Here is a 21,605-nt window from a genome sequence, read left to right on the forward strand (position 1 = left end):
CTGCCCCTGGGTTTCACCTTGTCGCACTAATAACGCCCGCCGTTAACTCACTTTCAAAGATTCTTATCGCGCGATTCTGTATCAGAAGGCCTAATGAGCCTCTAAGTTTATGCGGAGAAAGTTTTTGTGCATGATTAATTATTTCTCGCAAAATTAATGATGGCAAAAATGAATCCTTCTTTTAACTTGATGCATCTTTCAACGTTTAGTATCAACAGCTTTTGTTTACATTCGCTTCGTTGCGTTATGTTTTAAAAAATAGCTCTCACATATTTGAAGTTAGATGAAAAATTAAGCTTCTTTACATTTTGCATCTCGACATTCACTGGGAATAATTCACTGGAAACGTTTTCCACCGTCCAAAAATATCGATCGACATTTACATTAAGAAGTAATTGACTCTACGTTAGCTTTACAACTACGTTGCAAATTAAGCCTATCCAGATGTAGTTCGTAAACACCCCGTAGAGTAGTTCAGGGTTAACCGCAGAATGTACGCGTCTCGTAGTTACTCGCTTCGCGATAGATTTCCAACGTAACCATGTGCAGTAACAATAGTGTCGCGTATACGAATAAATCCATACAGCCTTGCGTACGTAAACATGTGATAATTCGCGAGCGGACTCTCGTCGATCATTGGTCGATCGTTGGTTGCGAATCGAAGTTGGGACGAGGTCGAGCGTGAAGAGATCCCGTTTACCTTCGCAAGTACGTTTCCACCTGGCCCGTACATACCTGAAGAACCTGTATAGTCACGCTCGCTCGGTTTCTAGCGGCTGCTGCTGTACCACCTTAATATCCGGCTATCTTAATATCCGGATATTCGCAGAACGGATTCATTGTTAGTCTTATTGATACGCATGCGTAATGTATTGTTTGCACATCGGAATATGCTTAGTATTGTTCGCGATATTTTTCTTGACTCATGACTCAGTTTCTGTCAACGAATAGCATAGCGATAGACGTATGTGAAAATCAATGAAATATGAGCTTCAGTCCAGCAAGTATAAGAATAATAATTTTTGTTGGGAAATATTTGTCGGTTCTTTTTTATATAATGTGAGTAAAAGGAAAACGTGATTGTGTGTGTGTGTCTCAACATCGCAAATCATATTTATATATAAGTATTATTTGCTTCAGGCTCTAAGAAATCACCATTTATCCTTGATTGATGATTGCCAGATATCACTAATTCTTTTTTCTAATATATAATCATCTTTTTGTATATAATTTTGAGTTATTATTATATTTTTTCATGTTTACTTTAACAGAGATTTTTAATTAGAACAAAATACATATATATATACATAACCGAAAAAATTTGTTATTGAGACCAGCGGCTGAGATACCCCGTTCTTTTTTCAATTTTCTTTCATCTTCTTTTCCAATTGATTTTATCGTCTACGTCAGTACTGTTACTACCACCAAGCGCTATTATTATTTGTACTTGGCTTCTATATATTTTACAAATAATGCTATTACATTATATTTATTTTTGGCAAAGTTCCTCGTTCTCAAAGGAGTAGAAAGTACTGCCAATTATTTAAGAGAATTATTTAAGAGAAATCAAATGTATAAAACTATCTTTTTATCGTTTTCGTATTTTATAATAGATTTTTTTGAAAGATAATATATTTTTACGATTTGAAAACATTTGAAAACAATATTTGCTTTCATATTTTGACCAGTTTTAACATTAAATACTACGGTTGAAGTCTTATCCATTACACACACAGGTTTCATAATTATTACACAAAGCCTTTTACCGGTTCATCCTTTACATTTAAGGATTTTTTCCTCATCAAAAGTATCGATAAAAATTATTATTATTTAAGTTTGTCATTTTCAAAAAATTAGATATTTTTTTAAATAATTCTAAAATTAAAAATGTTTCTCTTCAAATTAGATATGGATTTTGCATTTCTAATATGTTATTTTTCTTCTTCGAAATATTCTTAATTTTTAATCGCTGATTTAAAAACTATTAATTTCTCAATATTTTTGTTGAAAAATTTAGAGGCCATTACAAGAGAAAGGGGAAAATTCAATTTCAAATTAATCAAAAAGAATACGTATATGACAGATATGCTTTATATATGTATAAAGGTAAGAGTCTTTGCGCGAAAGAGTACTGCAGAATCAGATTCGAGAAAAATAAAAAAAATATTTCGAAAGCGTACTCATAATATAAAACTTTAGCTGTTTAATATATTAGAAATATCTCGAGAAGAAAAATACGCTGTTAAAGTATCGTTATAATTCTACTGTTATAATTCTAGAGTCTACAATGCGCGTGATCCTGCTTAAGAGTCGCCGAAAGGATCTTCTCCTGCGGTCCTCCTACCTCACCCTCTCCCCCTCTCCCTCCTCGACGATGCTGCGCGAGTGAACGGAGGTCCTATTTCCGGCCGATATTTAAATCCGACGAGGACCGAATTCGCTCGACCTTAACCGAAGCGTTCGGTCCGGCTGTCACATTCGCGGTGTACCGAATGCTCGTCTCTCGCGTGGCGACGACGGCGGCGGCGTGACGCGTTAAATGAAAATGGCAACGCGCTGCTACGCCATGCGACAGTCTCCACGGGATACGTACGGTCGCGCAAATTGCGCTGCTTTATCAGAAATAACACTGAAATAACACCAGGACATGGGACAAGCGACAATGCGAGATTCAGAAGCACTTGGCTGATGTAAGGATCACGCTATGATTGACATGTACGTACAATTTTATAAATATCTATATATATATATATATATATATATATATATATATATATATATCACTTACGCACATTATAGAAAAATAAGTTTATTACAGAGATATACGTTTTATTTCAGATAGATGAGATTGATTCTGAGGATATCGAGTTTGAAAGATTTCATGGAGTACCTTGATAAGCAATGTAAGTATTTCTATTTTTTACTTTTTAATATATTAAATTTTTTTTTATCAAAAAATTTATTGATATCTCTGTATTTTTATTATATTATTATAACGTTTTTTTATGATACTGTTTCAATTTGTTTATATTTTGTTTTACTTTTTATTTTGTATTAAATGTGAAATTATATAAAGAAAAGCATAAATAATGGATCAAAAATATTATCTTTTTTCAAAAACATTTGGTTTATTATATAATTTAATTAAATTTTATAATATTCTAAATGTTTCTCTGTTTTACAATAAAGAATTATGAGATGATCAAATATAAAAAATAAATTTCCTATAATCGCATCAAAATTATCCAAATCTTTTTTTAAAAAGCAAAAAAAAAAACAAATAATGTACATGTTTATTGTATATTAATTGCATTTTTATAATTAAATTTTTATAATTTTTAAATTTTTTTTATAATTAAATTAATTAAAGACAGCTTATATATACATATATATATATATATATATATATATACATGTTTTTTTAATCATATAAATTTTTTTAAACGTATATATGTTGTATGTATTTGTGTGCCAGACAAATTGTAATAAATAAGGAAATATATGTGTTTGAAATATCTGACATTTTATACAAATTCGAAAGAAATTTAATCATTTTAATCCATATTTTTCCTTCTTATATAAGAAAATGTAAAAGTATGTGGTTTTTACAGATTTTCAATTTGGAAGCAGAAGATAGCAAAAACATTAATCAGCAAAGCAAATGATATAGCAGCAGTTTAGAATATACATGGCACCTTCAAAATAATCCAATAAAAAGTAAAATATCTTTGAAAGAAACTTTTGATGCATTTATTGTCTGAATAATTTATTACAAAACTGTATTAATAAAAGAATATTGTGAGAAAAAGACATTTAGAACATATTTTATTTATGCTATATCCATTCTATCTAACAAAAAATCTCATGTATATTTAATCATATAGTCACAAGATGAATAATTTATAATACATTTTAGAATTTAATATATTTTTAAATCACATTTAATTTGTATGATATATTGTATCTAAAAGTGAGGAAAAATAATTGCTCTTTTTTAAAAAAATCGATTTTTGTTATTTTGTCTCTTCACTTTGAAATAATTTCTAAGATAAAAATAATATATGCTATATCTAACATATACCTTGATTATATCTGCAAACTTGCAAATACTCTTCAATACTCGACAATACTCTTTTAGCTTGTAACAATTATTTTCACGATTATGGTACCCGCTTTTTAATTTATATCGCGTCTATCATAATAAATAAATAGTAGCATACAAAATATAGACATATACACACACAACATATATATATATGTATCGGATGTGATAATAAATCTACTTGTGTACTGTGTGATCAAAATATAAGTTTATACGTAGTATAATATTAATGTTGAAATTAATTATCGTCAAATCTAAATCTAAAATGTATGAAATTTATATTAAGGTTTCCAACCTTTTATTATAGTCATATTAGATTATATGATTTTATGGTGATCAATGTTCACACGGTCATCTATTAGTAATGTTTTGTAAATCTCTATATTTGCATCAAATAAGAATTATGACGTGATATAGAAAAAAATAATTTATTTCAACATATACATAGTATAGTATAAAATAAAAATATGACTATTCATTTTAGATATGCTATAATCCAATATGGCTGCAATGGAAGCCTGAATAAATTCATCTATTTAAAATAAACATTATATAAATCCTATACATTAGGTAAATCTACATTTTTAAAATTTATATTTTATAATTCCTCGCAAATAAATGGCGTTAAAATTGATGTTTCTCATTAGTGAAGAGGTTTTTCACATTGTGACCCCGGGACCATCCCGATATTAAACGTCCCTGCTTCTTGGTTTACGATTGACTTTTTGACAGATATCTATCAATATTTTGGGGAGCTAGCGCCATTTCATGGTTCGCGCATTTCGCGTCGTCAGAATTGTGAATAATTATCCAGTTTTTGCTACGATTAATATTACAGCTTTTTATTACATTACGGCGCTGCGGTCGCAGATGCACGGATGCAACGCCAGTCAATGTCGAACAAAGTCGAGAATTTATCGCGGACTGCTCTCTCGGTTATAACATACGTAACGCCGGCTAATATTCGTCGCGCGTTTGTATTTTTGTATAAATTTTACATCCGACGGCGGACGAACGTGGCCGAAAATATCCGAGATTTTTAGTCCGTTGCATCCATCGTGCGTCGAACGCGCTTCCCTCCTCGTCATCCACCCTCCCTTCCTTCCCACCCCCTTGGCAACATTCTATTCGCTCGGTTCCTCTCTATCTCTCCATTTCTCTCCGTATTGTCCCTATCCTCCTCGCAATCGCGCCACAACTTCGGGCAACATCGGACGCGATCGTGCGACGTCGACCCTGACTTTTGTTGCGCGCTTTGTTGAACGTATAAACGGATGAGGCTTTTTCTGGGACCGGCAACGCGTGCTACCTTGCGCAGGATGCAAACGAGAATCTGCAGAGTCGTACCCGACGCGCTCTTCATTAATGATTCACCGTTGCTCGGAGAGCAAGCGATAAATTCCAATCGAGCGACAATACAACGTATGCGCGCGTTATCGAATCAATTCGGCAATAATAGCGGTATATCGGCGAGCGCCCCTCGTGCGCGCGATGTCATCGGCGCGGAAAGAGAACCGGAGTCGTTCTCGTCGTAATGTTGAAAGTCATAATAATCGAGTCCTCCAGGATTCGGTGGTACGTCATTCGCTCTCGTTCGTGCCGGGGTATAGCCCCAGCCGTCATCGTGGCTGCATCTCTCACGGTTATACCCGTAGACTCCGGCGCTCTCTCGGTCCCCGATGTTAGCGCGATCGATACGACGACCATCCCCCGTCGTCAGCCCGGCCGATTTTTTTCCATTCGACCCTCGCGCATGCGCGTGCCAACGCGGTCTCCCCTTTCCGATTCCGAGCGAGCGAGCGACGAGAGAGTCGGAGGAGGGTACGCCGCCACCCGGCGAAGCGGGACCGAGCAAACAGGCGAACGAGCGAGCGAGCGCGCGGCAGCGGTACGGTGGCATGGTGTGGCAAGGTGAGGCGAGGGGCGCAGGGGGTGAGGCGCAGGGATGGGAAGGGGGACGGAAAGGGGCACGCGAGGGGAGGTGAGGAGCGGCGCGGCGAGGTAAAGCTTCGTGGCGAGATGCAACGGGACGGGACGGGACGGGACGGGACATGGCGAGGCGGGGCGCGGGAAGTGCGGAGGGTGAGGGGGGGGGTGCGCCTTTATTATAGCAGCGCGCTTCTGCCATACCCCCGGCGCTCGAGCCAGAAACTCGGCGCTGCCAGGGATCGCCAATACCAATTTTGGAACGCGCCAACGTCGACCGAAATTCACAAACGAGATCTCGGAATTAGCAGGGAAAATGTGGGACCGCGCGGCTCGATCGATCTCTCGAAAAATATCAGGAGGGCAGCAGAAGCGAGATTAAATGTATTTATGTACATTACATCGCGCGAGGAGAGGAGGGGGCGGGGGAGGGGTGGGGAGGGGAGGAGGCGGCGGGCGAGGGCGGATGGTGGCGGTGGGGGAGGGAAAGGGGATGACGCATTACGCGCGGACGACGCGGAACGAGCGGGCGGGTAATTTAACGAGAGGCGCCGTATTATTTTCGAATGGGACGTAAGGACGCTCCGCGAGAGAACTACCGACGTTCTCCGCCTGCGTCTTGCGCTTTGCGAGCGCGAGTCTGCTGGAAAATGAATCTAACGAGTACCTGGTAGACTTTTGACATTTTCTGCAAATTATTCGACGTACAGCTCTACCTCGTAAAGAATGTCCCGCGAACTCGGGGTCTTTTACGATGGAAGGTCCTTTGATAAATGTGAAATTAAATCTTAATTTTCGATATTAATTTTTTTTTAATATATACCTTTTCATTTTAATTCGATCGAAAATATAGATATACGATTTTAAGTAGAATCAGTACGATTATATCAGTACGATTATAGAGTAAAATGGAACGGATATTCTAAAACTGTATATCTATTTATATTTGTTTTGCTTTATTGGTTCGATATTCTTGAAGGCGATTTAGAGTGTATCGATGAGGAAGAAAATTTAGTTCAACACCGCTATAGTCTTGATCCTAAAACGCGCGCTGCATTCGACATCAATCTCAATAAGCCAAAGAGATTATACACTTTCTCGGGATAAAAAAGAATCTTAATGAATATTATAATCTCTCGCGACGTAGATATGAAAATATAGCAAACCCGCCAAGATAATACAATATGCATACATACATACAAAAAAGAAAAGATTACAATTTTTTTTTAAAGTATCCAGGAGAAATTTTTTTCTTTGTTATTACTGTACGAGAGAGAAATGAACTCGATATCTGATAACTGAATTAAAAATCGAAATTTCAATATCGCATTGTTTTTTGGTCACGGAGAAACGATACACTCGTTCGTTTTTGTAGGTTGTTATTTGCTGACAACGATTGCAATACGCAGCGAATTGTTGGAATTTATTACATCGAATTTGATCTCGTTTTTCGTTGTTAAAGGTATTTCACATAAATATGCAAGCATTTTCGTCCCAGGCGCTTAGCGCCATACTAATGGCGGGCGAATGGAATTGGAGGGTGAATCGGATTGAACTCGAGGACTTCTCGGAGAACGTGTAGCGATTGGTCAGAAATATAACTGTTTTCGAAGCGATCACAAAACTTGATAGAATTAAATCAAGTAAATAAAACAACTAAGCGCGTGAATTTTTAATTCAAAATCGCCTACATTGTTGTTATATGGATAAATACTTTAATAATGTTTCCTTTTATGTATTATAGTCGATGTTATTTCTGTCGCGTCTATAATATTTTGTAAAATATGTCGCGAATGATTAATAACTATATTATTGACAATCAAACGATTAAAGTACGAGGATAGAAATAAGAAATTAAACGCGATTCTCTATTTGTCACGATTTTTATCAATGTAAGAACTGAAACTCAAAAGTCAGAAAAATGACTAGAAAATCATTAAGAAAACTGCAAAAAGACCTTTACAATTTTTCAGTCATGATTTCTACAAAATCTCTTGTTTCATTGAATGATTATACTAGAAGAATTTTAGCGTATAATCATAGATAATCGATCCCGGCAAACTTATGGTAATGAGAGAACTCAAGTTCCTCAAGCTCTTATTGGCTATAATTACCAGATAAAATATTCATGATCCAAAAACGATGCAGTGAATTATTGCTTAATTATTTACACAATCTTAGCATTGTATCGCATCACATTTAAATAAATAAATAAATATATATATATATATATATATATATATATACTCTTAATACGTACACAAATATATAATAATGTATAAGAAAAAATGTATACATGTGCAGTTTTCGATGCTATATTTGTTCTTATCAAAATTGAATTTTACATTTATACATATATATAAATATATTTAAATGTGATGCGATACAATATACATATATATATATATATATATATATATATATATATATAAACGAATAAAACTTATTTAATTTTTTATTTAAATCTAATTGAAATTTAATTCATTCCAACGAAGATTTTAAATTATAAATGTTACATTAAAAAAATGAAACTATTGTTCCTTTTAATCGAGATTCTTAATTTTGTAATGAGTTTCTTTCAATGATTTCTATTGGATAATAATTATTCCTAGAAACGCCGTAGATTTGTAAAGCTCACGATTCAAGAAAGCTCGCGTCTTTTTACGCAAGACCGTAGAATAACGATAATTCGAGAATACAGGACAACCAGGTGACCGCAGGTTTCCATTTTTGCTCGGTCGAATCGATCGGCGATTCGACTCGCGGTGTTGCGCTATACACGCGGGAGATATTAACGTGCCTCGTCAAGATTTTAACGCGGTGATCGATCGACTCGGAGTTCATCAGCGGCGCGATATACGTAAGTGTGTGTATGTATAAACGTATATATATGTGCTCAATTACGGAAAGTCGAATTCTCGTCGTTCCGCGGTCGAAACTCGGCCCGATCTGTTCTCCGAGCGTATATATTAAGCATGCTACAAAATAATACATGGCCATGATGTCCATGCAGCTGCAACTGGCCGTGCAAGCTGGACGCGTAGCGGTGAATCGGGAGCTCCTTGTCTCGCCCATCCTCCTCTCTCTCTCCCTCTCGCTTTCTCTCGCTCTCTCTCTCTACCACCCTCTGCTACCACTCTCTCTCCCTCTCTCCTTCCCGTTTCTCCTCTCGCGTTCACCCGACTAGCTGACGCGCGCGCGCGCGCGCGGCCGCGCACGCTTCCCTCCGCCTTCTCCCCGCTTCTGAGTTATATTTAGGTGAACTCTGGTATTATCCGACGGGCTGACGGACGTACGAGCGGATGGACGTACGGACGGATGTACGAACGGACCCGTCGTACCAACTGGAACCAGAGGGCTTTTGCTATCCTGTCCGTTACGTCTGACGGCCCGCGCGACACGGTAGCTCGCGGGTCCAGTTCGATGGATCGATATCCGGCCGGCGCGACCGGCTGGACAATTCGCGAGTCTATTTCGCTATGGCGATCGACTGGTTGAAATCGCCGGCGACTGCTGAACAGTCCGAACAGTCCGCGTTCGAAAAGCTCGCCGATAATGGTCGGAAAAAATAACGGCGAGCGCGATAGTTGGATGTTGCCGACTCGGACAAGAGGTTATCGCATCAGTTTAATGAAATTCCTGAGACCATGTCGGATTTCTCTCAACTTTTTCTAATTTAATTTAATATTTATTATATTTGTACGTGCGTTATGCGTTGTATTTAATTATATGCAAATTTATTTCGCTTATTTAGAATATTTTTTTATTCGTAAATATGTATATTTAACGATATTATAGAAATATGAGCTATTAGAATATATGAATTATATTATAATATATACGACGCACGCACAAATAATATACAATATGTAATGCGCATGTATCTCATATATTTATAATAATATAATAATATTAAAATAAATACAAAATAATTCTCTTTCTCTCTTTCTAACAACTTTTACATCATTTAATAAATATTATAAATTAAAATAATGCAAGCAAAAAAATTACAAAATTATACCTTGACATTCTTGTTACAAACACGAAAATTGCTTGAAAATTATTTCAAAAATTTATAATGAAGTAAAATGCGAGAAACATGGGATAGCTAAACATATATATGCTCATGTAAAATACTATTACTAATACAAATACAGATAGAAGCGAGAGAAGAGAGAACGGAGAAAAGCAGCGCGAAGGATGGAGATGAAAAAGCAGTGATACGGATTATACAAATTGAAGGATGTTTCGCGCGATTTCGGCGGCAGGCGAGCGCGCGCATCGCATATTCCGAAATTCGCACAGTAGTATTTTGCGATTTCTGTTATATTTATCGCCATGCGTTTATAGAACAACGTGTTACCGCGTGGTCGCCTACAGCATGCGATCGTAATAAATTTTTATTTCTATTTTATACATTTGCTGGTATCTCCGGTCGCGAATATTCGTCATAGTAATTGTATTATTTGTTGGCCCACACTGTATAATGTTCAAGCCGGCGGTAGGGCTTCGAGCTCCGAGTGTCGATGGATCGATACGTCCATCTGCTCTCTCGCCGCGCAAGCGAGTCGAATTTTTTTCCATCGTACTCTCGCGTCACCTCGCGATTCGATCGTCTCTCGCGATAAACGATTCATCGCGCATTATGTTTTGAGTTTTCCGAAAATCAATCGATCTCGTGGTTATCTTTTCCGCAAGGAACACTGGAATGAGATTGCATAATTTTGGAAAGATTACTCTGCGCGTGATTGACTTTTCAAAAATATAAAGCTTTAAATTGTGAAAAAGATAGAGAAGAATTATATTTAAAAACATTTGTCAAGTTTTTAAATTTGAATAAATAATAAAGCAGGAGAATGCATGTTTTTTTTTTGAATTTTTCTTTGCTCGGTTATATTCTTTCTAGACTGATAAACAGTTATTAAATTTATTCCCCGGAAATTAACCGTCTCCCTAAGTAAGCTATTTACTAAATGAAAAAGTATTTTTGTTGGCGTCATATATAATTTCAATTTTTATTGATAAACCAAGTTTCGTTGGAGGAAAAAAGTATGTTACGAAATAACTATCATTTGAGCAATTGAGAGAAAGAGACTTTTTCCGTTGTTTAATCATTGTCGATTTTCGGACAACGGTTCTTGCGTGCGTGGAATTTCTCCCTGCTGGCATATTACCGGTAGGAAACGTAACGGCATCTGTGTCGCCACTAGGCATGTCATTCTCCTGTGTTTTTAGTGTCTAACTTTCTAAAACTCTAAGCAGCATTGTCAAAAATTTATTTTTTTCCCTGCTTGGCAATTTTATTTGTCCTTTTTTTAGACATAGTTACAATTAAATAAATGGTCAATATTCTAATTATCAGTTATATCAATTATATTAGATTTTGTGATGCCAAGCAATCCTTACAGTAACAAGCAGAAGCAGCGAAAAATTAAATAATTTCCATCACATTAATATGAATAAATTAATTTTAGCGAAATACATTCAAAAATATATATCAGATATATTAACACGTTAATTACAATAGTTTAACATTTTCATTATTAATAATCGATATTAATTTGAAATTTAATCTTATTTTATTATAGTATTAAAATCAATATTAAAATATTATAGAATATAAATATTTGTAATATAATATATAATGTAATTAATACATATTGATGCCAACATAAATAAATCTTGAGAAAGAAGGATTAATCTTACATTCATACAAAATATTGTACCAACATTTTTATTTTGCTAAGAAAATATCAATTGAAAGTTTTTTATTTGTTTGGATTCAAGATGCACCTATTATTAATATTATATTAAAATACTATGTATTAAAACATTTATGTTAGAACGTTTAATTTGATTTTTTTTTCTCTCTATACATTTTTGTATAACTAAAACATTTTAGAAACGAGTTATATATAAATACGAAGCTTAAACTTTGGATAATATTTACAAATATCGGAACTTTTACAAATACTATCAAAGTGATGTTAAGCTATCAAATAATTTTTAGGAATCAATTTAATAAAAAATAATATTTTTGGAAAGCAAGAATACTGGTGACGCAAACGAAGATAAATATAATCAGAAGTCGTACGATGTCAGACACTTTCAAAAATTCATGATCGTTTAATTGAAACACGCAAAATTCCTCTCTCTGGGGTACAAAGGGACTAATTCCATCGGCAATCCACAGCCGTTGCGCGCGTATATTTATTCGTTTGCCGTAATGCATACATTAATATCCTAATAACACCCCCAATATCGCGAATTTCAATAAATTCAATCGATTTTTCCAACGTGTGTATTCGATAGAATATGTCTGCTAAATTTCACGATATAAGTAGACGTAAAATAATAATATAATATTTTATTTTTTAAATAGATTTCTCTAATTTAATTCTTCCACTGAAAAGAAATATAAATATTGTAATACACAGGTTTTCCCAAAATAGTCGTTATTTTTTCAACTTCTTTTTATACGCGACAGATTCTGATTATTGCATAAATTTTTAAATATTTAAATCACAATTTTAGCTTAAATTAATTACTAATTAAAAAATAATGTTAAATATTAAGAACCGAAAAATTCGCAAATTTACTTATTTTATTATATATTATATAATATAAAAAAATGTGTCATTGTAAATATTTTAGTTTTAATAACATATATAATCGATTGCGAAATATAATCGATTGGTATTGCACTTGGTACTCGAAAATGTTATTGCACTTTGTTGCATGTGATGCATTGTACTTTTGCGTAGAATGAGAACGCCTATCTAGAAGCATAACGGGCGCGAGAAAGAAATTATGCGTGCATTTTCCTTGTAGCTTTAGATAGAGATTAAATGGCTATTGTAAGAATGTAAGTAGCCTATCCGCAAGTAAATCTCTAATTCCAAGCAACAGTTATTTATATATAATAAATTACTGTAATGTGTGTGTGTGTGTATTATATATAAAATATATAATTCTGAAAATAGTTGCTAATATCTTAATCGCAGTATTAAATAAATTCTTAAATATATTCATATGCGATATAGATATTATCTATGAATTGATACAAATGAAAAATTTATATAATAAATTTATAATGTTTTGGAGAATAAATTTATATATAAAAATTTATATATAAATTTATTCTCCAAAATATTATAAATGTCCTATCTTCAAAATCTCAAAAAGATAATTTAAAAATTCTTTTTAATATTTTTCTATACTTTTCACTTATTTTATAAATATAAAATCTTTATGTATTTTTATAAAAGATAGAGATTTATAGAGTTTACGAATAAAGTTGTATTAATAATTTTCTATGTTGTAGAGTTTTTCAATATTGAAAAATCAATTTAAACTTGAATCGAACTTTGAAATTTTTGAGATTTTGAAAAACAGAAACATTGTGAGAAATCGATCGTGCGGTAGCTGGCAATGACGATTTGCGAAATCGCCAACTTGGTAGCAGAATCGTCAGAGTGACGGAGACAAGCAAAAAAGAGAGAGAAAAAGACAGACAATGTGTGTAATAGTGACAACGAGAGGTGAAGGGGAAAAGAGAAAAATAGATAGTAGAGGGAGAAAGAAGGAAGCAGAGAAATAGAGAAGCAGAAAGTAAGAGAGATAAAGAGAAAAAAACAGAGAGAGAGAAAGAGTGTGTGTGTGTGTGTGTGTGAGAAAGAGAGAGAGAGAAAGTAGGAGCGATGAAGAAGAAAGAAGATGGAGAGTTATAAACATGCAACAGGGAGGGGGGAGAATGAGCGAGATAAAGGAGTAGAGAGAAAGAGAAAGAGAGATGAAGGAGAAAGAAAGATAGTGGAATAAAGAGAAAGAGAGACGATGGTGAGAGGAGGAAAGAAGAGGGGGTGTAGAATCGAGAGCGCTGCGCAGAAACCATGGCAGCATCGTCGTGGCCTCATCGACCTAACCTACTTTAGCAAGGGACGCTTGCACGAGGTCGTCGGTGGCACCGTCGTCGAGGATGTTCGACGACGACGACGACGTCGATGACGACGGCTACGACGATATCGCCAAACCTAACAATCTAACATTTTCAAACGTCTCCTTATATCAGTTCGTTTCTCTCGTTTCTCTTTTCTCTAGAATTGTATCGTATCTTTTTCCTTTTCTCTTCTACTCTTCGTTTTTGTTAACGCCAATCTCTTTTTTCTACTGATTGATGTTCTACTGTTTCTATGATTGATTTCTTTTTACATCATAATTTTAATCTTTTTCTTTAATTTATAATATTTTAAAAGTTGAGGAACATATGGATTAAAAGAAATAGGCGAAAATTTACCTCGTGGAATTGGATTCCATATTTTTGAAATCATGAGAATATGATTAACATCTAAGTTTTTGAATTCTCCTTTTTTAATTTCTCTTTCTCTGTCTCTCTTTCTCTCTCTCTCTGATTTTGATCACATCAATTTGTATTCTTTATGACAATGATATTTTTATTTTGATCTTCTGCTTCTATTTTTTTACAGAAAATTCTAATATTAAATTTATCCAATAAATAAAACAAAAAGAGGAAATAATATATAATATAATCGTTTTAAAGACGCTCATATATATCATCATTGATAATATGGAACAGATTTATATTCATAACTGTGTTTTTGTCAATATGTCTTCCTCAACAACAGACGATTTATTATTTTGCATAATTTCTGATCTAGAGATAAATTAGTAATGATGTTTGGAATGCAAACGATGGAATTTCGTAGGTAAATCACGTTAACGTGAGTGTTATGAATTTCATTTGTTATTCATTCGATATGCATTCGCGATTATTGTAAAAAGTAAATGAGAGAAAAGTCTCATCTCGTTTAATTGATTTAGAAATGTCAACCTTTAAATTCGATAAATCTATTAATATGTATCAGTGAAAAGATTAGAATTTATTCAATTTTATGTGAAATACATTTTCTACACATATATAAATTATTTATATAATTTGTACGTACTAAAACTTTTCATAATCTTTACACAATGACACAATCTCTATTTTTAGTGACTATTCAACTTTTTCTCGATCGAATGTGTACACGTTCGCGGGTAATAGGCCCCATAAAAGGTACAAAAATAAATTTATATATATTTACGTGTATTAAAATTAGATTAAGTCTGCTGCTAATTGCAAGGAATCGAAAGAAAGGTCGATATTGACGTTATCTAGTGACGTAATATCTAGCATATAGCCGCGCCTGACTCTTTTCTTCCACGACATTAACTACGGAGAAGTCGCTGACTCGGATTGGAAAACGTTATGCCGTGATCCGGGCGCGCCTTCTCCCGCGCGAATAGAGCGACCGAAGCGACTAGAGCTTGAGTCATAGAGAGTGAATCATGCGTTATCCGCTATCCGCTCACCGCCTAGGACACATTCTTACGGGATTCCTCTTTCACATTAATGCGCCATTTACAGTAATGCATGATAGTACATTATAAAGCGCTCGTAAAAGACTATGTAAAAAATTTAATAACAATTTAATAATAAATTAAATCATGTTTGGATTCAATATCGTACATATTATAAAAAGAATTAATTAGACATTTATAATATATTTATATAATATATTATAATATATTATATAATATATTTATATAATATATTTATATAATATATTATAATAAATTTATAATATATTATAATGTTATAATATATTTATATTAATATATTTTAATTATTATATGCATTACTGTAAAATATTGTTGGGAATATTACTGTACAAGATTCATGATAAATATAATAATTTACGTTTTTCTTTTCTCAAATTATATCTTAGAGAAAGAGAGAGAAATTGATATAAAAATTAAAAATGATTAAAGGAAAAATTATTTTCACAGTGGTAAGAATGAAGCAATGAGAAATCCAGAAATTGCTTAGAGAAAACGTTTCTTTCCCCAATCTCTCGAGGATTGAGCCAGACGCAAAAACGACAGGAGTGTATCTAGAAAATGTGTAGTTCAGAGTTTAAGAAATACAAGATATTCTTACCATTTGTTGTGTAATTGAAAATGTAACTGTGTAACCTTGTTCAAGTGTAAAACGTTTCTAGAGCGAAAATTTTAAATTTGCCAGCACTAAGCAGACACGTGCAGAAATGATTGCACATACAGAAAGATTCAACGTACAAAATGATTCAACGTATAAAGTGATTCAACGTAAAAGACTCAAAAGATTGATTCGAATTAAACTTAAACTTTCTAACCGTATATACGAATGCACGTATGACGAGATATATATCTGAATACTTTTATAATCGTTTTTCTTTGAAAAAAATTATTTTAATGAAAATGCCACTATCTCTCTCTCTCTCTCTCTCTCTTTAATCTCAAGATTATAAAATAAAAAAATAATTACCGAGGTACGAGATTCATAATGGCAGGACTGTCAATCACAATGTTGGTTTTTGTAAAATGCAAATAAATTCTAATAAATTATAATGTTCAAAATATTTAACATTTCAAATATAATTATTGTCAATTAAATTTTTTATTTGTTCCTTTTAAGATAAATGCTTAATGAAAAAATTATATAATTCTCGAAAAAAAAATCCTATTCAAAAAATTTGAAATAAAATCTAATTCTTACAAATAAATCTTAAACTTTTACAATATTGAAATATTTTATATATGAATTTTATATATGAGTTATATGAAAAATATTAATTATTATAAATATTTATTACATAAAAAGTTTTAGATATATTAAATGATTTAATACCTAAAATTTCTTTGCATTATACAATTTATAATGTATATATGAGAGATTTCCTTTGCATTATACATAGAATTTCTTTGCATTATACAATTTATAATGGATCACTACTAATTAATTTTACAAGTGACAAATAATAAATAAGTTGTAAATTATGACTCACCTCTCACGGCTGCTTCATCGTAATTCGATATCTCCTCGATCTCCTTCTCCTGCTCCTCTTCTTCCTCTCTCTTGTTCATCTCTCGCTGCTTCGTCATGGCACTCACAGGACACTCACGAAAATACTGTTAATTGCATCGCACGCGCACTAATCAATAGAATACGACAATCGCGCGACACTTTGTACGACACTCCCGATCTTATCAATCACATATATAACGCGCACTTTATTATAATACAACAAAAAAACAATGCGAAAGCTATGATCTTCTTGGCCCTCGATAAGTGAACGGCCAAGTCTGTCATCGCCCTCCGAGATGTTAACAAATAGCACACAAATAATTCGATCTGTCCCACATCTGCGATGCTTTTTTAATCAAAGAAAGTTTAAGAAAGATATATCTCGATAATTTCACCTTGATACTACATGTTTCTACAAAAATGAGTCAATGGCTAAAGTGCCATCTAACGATATATAGATAATTCAAAATTCAATATTGTGCGCGTGAGATAAATATTACGATATGTAACACGATCTATGTACATCACGCTTTTTCATTCAATAATGAACTTGAATCATTGTCATTCGATTCATTTGATTCCATGTTTTCAATCCGAAAATGACGAGCAAATTATATCTGAATAATAATTTTAAAGCGTGATGCGCGAGATATATCTGTTTCGAGTGAGAAGTATTTAGAAGACGATTAATTTAGGTTAGGATTTTTTTTCTAGGCTTACCAGTCATTAATCGCGCGGATCGATAAATGTTAATTGTAACAATTACGGGGAACGAGGGGCATTTTTAATACTGCGACACGATCGAGTAATACGTTGATACGAGCTCTCAGCTTCTTGTAACGCCAACATTCCCGGACGATCTGCGACTCGCGACCGATAACTCAAGGTGACTAAAGTTGACTGCGTATAACATACGTCACACGGTCACACGACGCAAATTTCGGCGCGCGTTTTTGTGACATTTATTGAATCGTATATTTCAAAATACAATTGCCGTCAAAACTATTGTGTGACGTCATATATATACAAACACATAAAAATGATTTTTCTTTATAACGATTGTTGTTAACAATTAATCCGCGCGATTAATTAACTTCGCGATTGTAAATATATCGAGATGAAGGTTAAGATATTTCGCGTGATTTATTTAATTTATTTAATAAAGGAAAATTGAAGTGATTATATAAATTATTCATTTATTACGATATTTATTTGATTAATTGTACTTTGATTTTTGGAAATATTTTTCTTACATTTTAAATTTTTCGTAGATATAAATGTGACTCGTCCATTATTTCCGACGACGAGAGAATGGAATAAGACTCGAATGATTCAAGAAAGCCCTTATGTAATAATCATTTGTAAATAATGAGCGAGAGATTACGATACGTAACACGATCTATATACATATCACTTTTTCATTGAATAATGAATAATTTTAAAGTTCGATACGCGAGATATGTGTCTTTCAAGTGAGAAGCATCTAGAAGACGGTTAACTTAGGTTAGAATTAGACTTACCAGTCATTAATCGAGCGAATCGATAAATGTGAATTGTAACAATTAGAGAGACCGATCGAGTGAACATTTTTTAATACTGTGACACAATCGAATAATACGCTGATACGAGTCTCAGCTTCTTGTAACGCTAACATTCCCGCTCGAACCGCGACCGTAAATGACAACGAAGTGACTGAAGATACCTGCGTATAAACATATACCTACGTCACACGACGTAAATTTCGGCGCGTGTTTTTGCGATGTTTTTTGAATTGTACATTTCAGATATACAATTGTCGTCAAAATTATTGTGTGACGTCATATATATACATACACATAAAAGGAATTTTTTTTCTTCGATTGTTAACGATTATTTATCCGCGCGATTAATTAACTCCGCGATCGTAAATATATCGAGATGAATGTTAACAGATATTTCGCGTGATTTATATATTCATTTGATAAAGGAGATTTGAAATGATTATAAATTACTCATTTATTACGATATTAATTTTATTAATTGTACTTTGATTTTTAGAAATATTTCTCTTACGTTTTAAATTTTGTATAGATATAAATGCTTGCCTATTATTTCCGAACTGACGATGAGAGAATGGAATAAGGTTCGAATAATTCAAGAAAGTAATAATGTAATAATCATTCAGTAAATAATGAGCGAGGGATTAAAAAAAATGAAAACAGAATACAGTTATTCTGTATGTGTATAAACTTAACGTTAAATATTTTGTGGAAAGAAAATGCCGGTGCTCGGCGTTCGTACTTTTTCGATATATTGCGTGCTATTGTTTACACGCGGTAAACGGCAACGTTGTTGTCAAGGTTATCGGCGAGACTCGAGCAGAAGGTTAACGGCGCGAAACATTACAACGTGTCGACGTACACATTATTAATCGAAACTCGATCGCGACAAGTACTAGTAGATGGCAAGCGCGATCGTTCCTTGTAATTAAATACAATTAGAGTTTATTAATCCACGCGATCAACGATTCGTATAAAATGTGTCGAAGCAGATATTTAGTGCATTATATCTGTTTATTTGAAGTAAGAATCTCGAATCGCGATGGCAATTATATAAAATATTATTTTTTATTTCGATATTTAAAACGATAATTATATTTCTTGATGCTTGAATTCAAATATACCTTGCATTGCGCTTTGAATTTCTCGATTTAAATAATTAATTTGTTCATTTTTGGATCGAAAAGACTAGGAATAATTACTCACAAAGTAATCGTTAAATCGGAGAAAACTGTGATACATATATTAATGATAAACATTTATCATGTGAGATTTATATGTATCTCGAATACATGCAATACTAAATTATAATTATATATTTTCGGACGGTATATCACATCTTAACAAATTATTAACTCTCGCAATATCAGTGTGAAATTACATTTATCATTCTTTTCACTAACAAATGATAGCGAGACAGATCAAATTCAATTCATTGTATATTATTCATTAGCAAGAATTTATCGTAGTGAGTGGAATATGAATTTTGTTCCACGCGATTTTCGAGCATTAAGCGGATAATTTTTGCTTCGTTTTCCACGCGTTATGTGCGATTAACATCCAAAGTACAGTGCTGTGATATCATATTATATGATATCATATTATATGCGTGCACGATCATAATTAATTGTATTTTCGTGAATTATGTGTAAGTGCCATGAAGAAGCAGTAAAAAGTGAACAAAGGAAAAGGAGGAGGCCCGAGAATTCCGAAAAGATGGCGGACAACAGCAATAATTGTAAGGTAAGCAAAATCTGTAGCTTATTTATATTATTTGTTACTTGTAAAATTAATCAGTCATTAATCTGCACGATAATACATTTTAGATTATCATATTATATATATATATATATATATATATATATATATAAATTCTATCATATTTTAAATATTTATAATAAGTATTTTATAATAATATTAATATTTGCATATATATAATAAATATGTTCAGTGTATATATCATAACATTACATCGCATCGGAAATGTGAGAAACTTCTCTTGAATTAGCTTCGCGAAACATAATTCTAAATATTATTAAAGTAAATATTGCTAAAATTACCAAAAAATTAATTTATTAAAAATGTCATCTGCCAAGTAAAAGTGTGATAATAGATTACCGAAAAAAATAGTATATTAAATATAGTATTATATCGATAATGCAAACAATTTCATTGAGTAAACTCCGCACGACCATAGCTCTAAGCATTATTAAACATAAATAAACGCTCTTTTGTCAATAAGATACTTTATAATAATAAAACAATCATAGTCTTGCATATTTGCCTATTATAGCATTGATATATTTTTATATAGAAAATTGAATATAAAAATATAGATTAAATTGTGACAATATTTGCGAATTGAAAAAGTTAAATAAATATCAAGAATAACAAACAAATCGACGCGATTCGTCTATTTAAAATCATTTTTTTATATGCAGTTTATGTTTCACTAAATAATAGAGGATGTAATAATGATAGAATATTTCTAGAAATTTTTTTTTTGCTTTTGCAATCAAATTAAACGCATGTAGATGTATATTAATTTGGCAGCGTATTTTCATCAAACCTCGATCAAAAGTTGACAGAAGGTGATAAATTATTAATCGTGTGGCCACACCGAGAGTAGGACCATGCTGCTTTCGACAGGTCTGTGATATTAAAATGCCTTCTCGAGTGCCTTTTTCGTCATATTAAATTTCAATCAATGCCTCGTTCTAGCAGCGCACCGATTTATTATGTTTGAGCGCTGCCAACGATAAGAGATAGCGAACCGATATGCGCCACTTGTCGATGAAAAAATCAAAATTCGAAATTGACTTGCATATACAATTATATTCTAGCTATCATTTCTAGGAAAATGTTTTAAAATAGTTTGCAATTTGAAAGTATTGAAAATTTAAATAACATTTTTTCGAAAGTCATGTTTTTTAACTAAGCTTTTCTTGCATTAATTAATTCAATTTTATATTTATTCAGCATGAATAAATTATAAATTTTTGTCAGTTTTTTTATGACTTGTGCTTCTATATTAAACTTGTACGATTTTGTGCATTTCATTTCGTGAATATTCGCTCTGCTAAACATGACAAAAACGAGATATAATAAATACAAAAAGAATACAATACAAGAA

The 21,605-nt window shown here is 33.0% G+C and overlaps 1 protein-coding gene and 1 long non-coding RNA gene across 8 annotated transcripts in view; one reads left to right on the forward strand and one right to left on the reverse strand.

Annotated features, from left to right (window-relative positions):
- Positions 1–21,605, reverse strand: part of LOC105252044 (basic-leucine zipper transcription factor A) — an 88,805-nt gene that overhangs the window by 65,990 nt on the left and 1,210 nt on the right. For 2 of the 7 annotated variants that reach the window (XR_003123458.1, XR_003123459.1), the window contains exon 1: positions 16,915–17,943. The exons of 1 other annotated variant lie outside the window; for it this stretch is intronic. The gene's annotated coding sequence lies outside the window, so the exon portion shown is untranslated. Of the gene's footprint in view, positions 1–16,914; positions 17,944–18,454; positions 18,628–21,605 lie in introns of those variants that run through there. 4 more of the 7 variants (XM_011259221.3, XM_011259225.3, XM_011259224.3 and 1 more) reach the window with 4 other exon arrangements.
- On the forward strand, positions 1,045–3,637 carry LOC112639356. The gene is made up of 4 exons (XR_003123460.1): positions 1,045–1,059; positions 2,280–2,715; positions 2,839–2,903; positions 3,612–3,637. It is a non-coding gene; the product is annotated as an uncharacterized LOC112639356 (long non-coding RNA).

The sequence above is a fragment of the Camponotus floridanus genome, unplaced genomic scaffold, assembly GCF_003227725.1.
Source record: "Camponotus floridanus strain SB8 unplaced genomic scaffold, Cflo_v7.5 scaffold6, whole genome shotgun sequence".
Classification (NCBI taxonomy): Eukaryota; Metazoa; Arthropoda; class Insecta; order Hymenoptera; family Formicidae; genus Camponotus; species Camponotus floridanus.